The sequence below is a fragment of the Orycteropus afer genome, unplaced genomic scaffold (assembly GCF_000298275.1).
Source record: "Orycteropus afer afer isolate SDZICR_OR568_19922 unplaced genomic scaffold, OryAfe1.0 scaffold00028, whole genome shotgun sequence".
NCBI classification, from domain to species: Eukaryota; Metazoa; Chordata; class Mammalia; order Tubulidentata; family Orycteropodidae; genus Orycteropus; species Orycteropus afer.
In genome coordinates, this window is record NW_006921615.1 from 9430169 (window position 1) to 9437518 (window position 7350).

Sequence of the window (7350 nt, forward strand, 5' to 3'; positions counted from 1 at the left end):
AACCTTCCTTCCGAGGAGTGGCTGGTGGGTTTGAACCACCAGCCTTCTGGTGAGCAGTCAAGTGCCTTAGGCACTATGCTACCAGAGCTCCTAAATCAAAGTTAGAAAAACAATAATAGTAATACTATTATTATATATATAGTATGTATAATAGTAATAAAGGCAGATACCTCAGAAATACGAAGATCTTGAAATATGGCGGAGTCTCAGACCAGACGCTTTCTTCCTGCTAAATCAACTGATGACAGGCTTGGGCTTAAAAGTTCTCTTTAAAATTATGTTTGGAAGTCAGTCTCTTCATCCATGGCACACTCTGATCAGAAACACCAAGAAGATGTTTTTTGACACCAGAAAAGAGGTGGAATATGTTTTATACCTAGATTTGTTCCATCTTTTTTTTTAAGTCACTAGCTGATCCTCTTGTCTAGGATGTTCCATTCTTTTGAATTTCATGGGTCAGTAAAATGGATTCCACTGTCATAGAGTTTTTCTTTTTCTTTTTTTTTTTTTTTTTTTGTCAAATACATTTACTAAAATAAAAAGAACCTTAAAGACTTTTATAACTAACAGATCTGTCCTGGAAGAAGTGCAGCTGGAATGCTCCTTAGAAGCAAGAATGGCCAGACCTTGTCTTACCTACTTTGGTCATGTTGTCAGAAGGGACCATTCCCTGGGGAAGGATATCATGCTTGGTAAAGTGGAGGGTCAATAAAAAAAGGAGAAGGCCCTCAACGAGATGGATTGACACAGTGGCTGCAACAGTGGGCTCAGGTATGGCAAGGATTGTGAGGCTGCCACAGGAACAGGCAGTGTTTTGCTCTGTTGTACACAGGGTCGCAGTTGAGTCAGAGCCAGCTTGATGGCACCCAACAACAACAAGAAGTAGTAAGAGTATAATCTCAGAAAAACAGATATTCCTTTGAGTAGAATACATTTAGTTTTAGTTTTTTTAACCTCATTCCAGAATGGTGAAAACTCTCCTATGGTTGAACACTGGTCTACACACCAACATTTAAGGATCACTGTGGTTAGTACTAGTCTTTGTTTCAATACCAGATGATGTGATTAGATTATATGGTTTATAGAAAATTTAACCAGATGCTAAACTTCTGCCTGGAGTCAGCATACTGATAAACATACTATAACTATTAATTTATGGATAGGTTTTTGGCACATGATCTCAGAGAAGGAATCCAGGCTTGAAACAGCTTTTGTAACACCAGATGGAATATATATAGATGGATATAATATATCATTACTGAGAAGGAAACTACATTGTGTTTAAAAAAATATATCCACTGTAATCTATGGGTTAAGTCTGAGATAAGTAAGTATAGGACACGAGAAGCAAATTGAAGATGATAAAAGAAAATTTGCAAAGATACAAAGATAAAACTGCAAAGAAACCCAGAAGTTCTTTTATGATAAAATGTTGGTGGTAGTCCATACCTACCTATCCAGAATTCAGTCACCTGGCTATTTCCATAGAGACAAAGAAAACAAGTACTCTTGCCTAACATAACCAGTGTTCCATACTTCATGTGACAGAGCTGAAATGCTTTGCTCTCATTGGTCAACCCCTTAGGACAACATCTTAAATTACATCTAACTCCATGAGGCTCGTTATGTATGAGTGGTCTAAAATTTAACCCATTGCTGTTGAGTCACTTCCGACTCAGCAACCTTATAGGACAGGATAGAACTGCTCCCATAGGGTTTCCAAGGCTGTAAATTTTTAGAGAAGCAGACTGTCTCATCTTTTTCCCTAGAGTAGCTGATGGGTTTGAAGCGCCAGCCTTTTGGTTAGCAGCCAAATGCCTTAACTACTGCTCCACAGAGTTCCCCTGGTCTGAATAAAGTTAGGCAGTCCTTAAAACTTTCATTTTGTGGTTTTGCATTTTGCAGATGAAGAAATGAGCTCACAGCTGTCAAGTGACTTGTCCATGATTGCAAAACTAGGCAGGGACCAGACCTCCCTTTTACCAACTCTTGCTCCATCCCAAAGCGGATTGAAGGTAACAAATCAAGAGGTGGGAAGTGGACACTGTATATATGCACACACTGCCTATAGCCAGGCAGCTCACAACCTAAGAATGAAGGAAGAGAATCGAAAGTGAATTAATCTTAAAACCAACAACAAATAAATAGTCACAAATATCCAAGAAACTGTATTTTGGCCCAGTTAACAGTGGCCAAATAGCTCACTGAAACTTAAGCTTAACTACATCACTGTATACAGACTGGTACATAAAATGATGTCTATAATGAGCTGTGGTGGTATAGTGGGGAAGGCACTTGGGTGCTAACCGGAAGATAGGTGGTTCAAACCCACGAGCTGCTCCACAGGAAGAAGATGAAGCAGTCTACTTCTGTAAAGATTAAACAGCCTTGGAAACCCAATGGGGGTCACTATGAATTGGAATCAACTTGATGGCAGTGGGTTTGGTTTGGTTTTGGTATAAATAACTCAAGGACCTCTGGTAGTGTAGTGATTAAGGCATTTGACTGCTAACTAAAAGGTTGCTGGTTTGATGCACCAGCCATTTCATGGAAGAAAGGTGAGGCAGTCTGCTTCTGTAAAAATATACAGCCTTGGAAACCCAGTGGAGGTCACTATGCGTCAGAATCAACTCGATGGCAGTGAGTTTTTGTGGGGTTTTTTTTTCTTTTTAATATAAATAACTCAGTGTCTAGCATGTGCCGATAAATGTCCATCAGAATAAACTTAGATTTTAGAATAACCCTGGCTGGAGCCTTCATTAACACTTGCCTGGATTATTGCAATAACTTTCTACTCAATCTCACAATCTCTAATCTTACCTCTAAAATCCAATTTGGATTATGTCATTCTTCTGCTTAAAAAATCTTCAGTGGCTCTCCATGGACATCAAATTAAACTACTCAGCCTGCCTTTTAAGGTGGTCTGATGTATCCATGCTGTGAACCTCCACGGCAACAGGGGTTTTTTTGTTTGTTACTGCTTGCTGGAGCCCACATCCCACCTTGTAGATGACTCAGACAGTGGTGCATGTGGTTGTAGCAAAGTTGGATGTTTGTGTGGAAATAAGTGACTTTGCTGTTACAGGAGATCAGCAAAGAGGTGCATATGGAATCTTAGCTTCTGTGTTGGATGTTTCTCTGGGTATATTTTCAATAGTTTGGCCAATGTCTTAACCTCCATGGTGCCCTACAGTGGGAAGACGATCTCCTATTTTGCACATGAAGTGTATCACCCACCAATCTATTGGCAAGATTACAAAGTATGGTTTGTCTATAGTGTCTCCCATACCCTTCCTGCCTCTGCATGGCTTTGTATCCTGTCCCATATCAGACTCTTAACATCTGGTATCACTTATCTTGTGAACCCAACATTACGTTTAAATAAGGGTGTCAAATCTCAGTTATAGGCCTCTATCCATTAGCCTAATTTTTCATAGACCTCACTCTTCCTACCCAGTTCCAAGTTATGCAGAATTTTTTAGCAAAAAATCCACTTTAACTGAAGTTTGACTATCACACAGGTCACTGATTTTTAAACTTTAATGTGCAGATAAATCACCTAAGGATCTTGTTATAATGCAGATTCTAATTCAGTAGGTCCATGATTAGCTCTCAGATTCTGTACTTTTTGTTAGCTCCCAGGTGATGTTGATACTGCTAGTCTGGGGACCATACTGTGAGTAGATTCTTTGAAGAGCAATTGGGAAGATGTACAAGTTCCGGAGCCCACCACCTTTCACCACATTCCCACATGGGCTTCCTAGCAGCTTCTTGGGAGGGGAGGCCACAGTCCCAGCTGGAAGAGGCAGTTGCACAATATAGTTCTTGAGCACACTGTCGTTCTCCTTTGCAGAGCTTATGGAGATGAATAAAATGGCTATACGTCTTCTTCCTCCATGTCTCTGCAGACCACATTTATTTCACAGGCTTAGAATCTTTGGAGGCTCCAGCTTGGTTGTTGGAGAGGATGATTAGTATCTTCAGAAAGGAATTCAGCAAGCTCTTGAGGGAAAAGGGTTAATTGTTGTCTTTAGGGGTTTCCTGGAGCAGCTTCCAGCAAGTGGAGGAAGTGCCTGTTGACATTTTCTCCTTAGCACATCATTTCTCTTCCTATTATATGTGCAGACTGGCCAAACCATTTTAGCAGCAGTTCTTGAGAGGGTGACACCCACTCCACATTTACTTCCGTAGGTATGTTTCTATAGGAAAGGGCGATAATGAAATTTAGCCTAACCAAGCTGTAGGTTGGAAGTTATAACCTACCTAATTTCTTAATTAAGCTATCAATTAAGGCTGTGCCTGTGCCACCTGCTATGCCTGGGCCTTGTGCCATGTGGAAGTGCCAACTCTGACGAACCTTTCCCTACAGAACCCAGAGCTCCTGACGCATTCATTTCTAGTCAGATTTTTAGTCAGTGCTCTTCTGCCTTACCTCATTGCTTTCTCTTAAAGTATTTTCTAAAATCTGCTTGGAGACAGGTTCCCAAGTCCTTTGCCATGCTTGCGGAGTTACGGAATGCAGACCTGCCAACAAACTTCAGCTGGACACTTTTGAGGGCTATAACTTCCTCCAAAGAGAACATTTGTGTTGATCATTTGGCACAAGAGCCAGCTACCTTCCTCCCCTTCAAGGTCCTAACCTTCCCCCCAGGGAGAAACACATGGAATAGAGATCAGAGAGAACAAAAGTGGAGTCAAAAGAATAAATGAGAGCCCTCTGATCTAGAGCAAATTTACCTTTGTAACCTAGATGGGTGTTCAGTAAGTGTTGCTTGAAAAAAAAATGAATGAGTGAAAACAAGAAAAGCAAGAAGGAGAAAGCTATTGTAGATGAAGCATAGGTGTCACCACCAAATGCCTTAGTATTACCAGTTGCTTTCTTGTTTGTCTCACTGAAGATGTGTAAGATTCTGCCTGAAACATGCCAAGAGACTATTTAAATATCTGTGATACCCTCCTGAGAAAGTGAAGAGTAACTCATTTCATGAGGTCCTGGGACATAGCAGATCAGGGTTGGAGGAACTTTCCTACTCTGGGCCTCAACTTCTTCATCTGCGGAATGGTTGCGTTAAGGGCATGATAGATCTGCTTGATAGCTGAGCATGGACTAAAATGTATATTAATTCAACATGTCTTGTAATGTGTCAAGCTGTTTATATATCCAGGAAATGTGCACACCGCTCAAGTGTTTCCCTCTCTGAGCAGGTGGTGTTAGCGAATTAACTTGGAGACCTGCCACTGACCTTGCCAAAGAGCCTCCTGAAAAATTAGAAGCCGAGAAATAAGATTTGATCTCCAACTCTTGCTCTACCACTCATTTTCAGCAAATATCTTTATCCAAAGAGGTTAAGTTAACTGTTACCATTTACAAATGAGCATGATGCCTCAGATCAGAAGTGTGAGTCCCTCACAAATGGTGACTCCACTGTGTCCACACCAAATGAAAGATGAGGGAAAGGTACCCAAGGAGTTACCATACTTCCTTGCCCTGTCAAGGAAGTACACAAGATTAGCATTTTGATTTAGAAACCAAGCAAGATCCATAGATGATCAGTATGGATTTTCTTCTGGGTCATTTGAGGCAAAGAGAAGTAGTACACTGTATTCCCCTTCTCATTTCCCTCCCTCCCTTCCATTCCTCAACACATATTTACTGAGCATTTGCTATGTTTCAGGCACTTTGTAGTCAATGAGATTACAGTAGGGGACAAAACAGATAAAACCCCATAAGGGGTTATAGCTTGAATCCCAATGGGAGAAACAAACAAAGCAAAATTAATATTTAGTATGGTAGGTGGTGATAAGAAAGTCTGGTGGTGTAGTGTTTAAGGCGTTTGGCTGCTAACCAGAAGGTCAATGGTTCAAACCCACCAGGCCGCTCCACAGAAGAAAGATGGGCAGTCTGCTTGCATAAAGATTTACAGTCTTAGAAACCCAGTGGGGGTCACTATGAGTTGGAATCAACTCGACAACTGTGAGCTTTTTTGTTATTTTTTGAGAAGTGGCAATAAGGGCTATGGAAACAAAGCATGGGCGAGGGATAGAAAACGTTGTGGAGGGGTTGCAATTTAATGGGTAGTTGGTGACGACATCTCTGAGATGTTGACCTTTGAGAATAGACTAGAATATGAAGGGGTAAGTCATTTAGATATTTAGAGAAGTGTCTTTCAGGCGGAGGGAATATCAAGTGCAAATGTTCCGAGTCAGGAGTGGGCTTATCATTGAGGAACAAGAAGACAAGTGATGTTAAAGCAGACGGTGTGCTAGGGGGTGAGGAATAGATGAGAGCAGAGAATTCTGAAGGAGTCCTGGTGGTGCAGTAGTTAGAGTGCTTTGCTGCTAACCAGATGGTCAGCAGTTTGAACCCATCAGCGTGTTCTGAAATGGGTCAATGGGTCAAGCCATTAGATCACTATGTGATTAGAAGGATCTGGCTTTCATCTGAGAAAGATGGGAAACCATTGGAAGAATTGGAGCAAAAAAATAAATAAATAACATGATGTGACCTCTTTTTAACAGAACTCCCCTGTCTGCAAGATTGTGCAGGTAGTGAGTGGGGAGGTTGGAAGCAGCCAGGGGAGTTGGAAAATCATGGCCTGAACTAAGCAAGAGATGATTGCAGCTTGGACAGGGTAATAGCAGTGAAGGCATGAAAAGTGGTCATTTCTGAATATGTTTTGAAGATAGACCCTGTGGTTGTTAAGTTTGTGTGTCAACTTGGCTGGGCAGCTGGATGTAGTATTCCCCACAATGTGACTGGTAATCTACTCCATGTGGAATCTACTGTGAACAGCTGAGTAGTTGCCTTTGGGTATGTGTTCTGCTTTCTGTATATAAGGAGATGCCTTAGGGAATGGTCTCTAGCTTATGGCATGCTTGAACCCTGCATATAGCCGTGTCTTTTTTCAGCAGCCTGCTATGCTCTGCTGACCTTGGGACTTTCAGTGGACTTGAATTAATGGCATGCCATGTGGTTCGGTAACAGGACTGTGCCTTTTTACTAGTCAACCTTGGGCTTGTCAGCCTCAGCAGCCAGCAGCTGTCTGAGTAAAGAAAAGCCTCTAGCTTCAGTGGGCCAGGAGCAGGAGGCAGAGCTGAAGCCCAAGGTTGAGGGGCTTTCACTCAGTCCCTAGAGTCTGGCACTTTAAACTCAGACTTAAAACCCCCAAAATTGTAAGAGAATAAATTCATGTTTGTTAAAGCCTTCCCATTTCTGGTAAGAGCTGCACTAGGTAACCAAAACAGACCCAAAAAGCTTTGCCATTGGATTGCATGTGGAATATGAAAGGAGAAAGGTGACAGGGATGACTCCAGGTGTGTTTGACTGAGCAGCTCAAAGGATAATGGGGA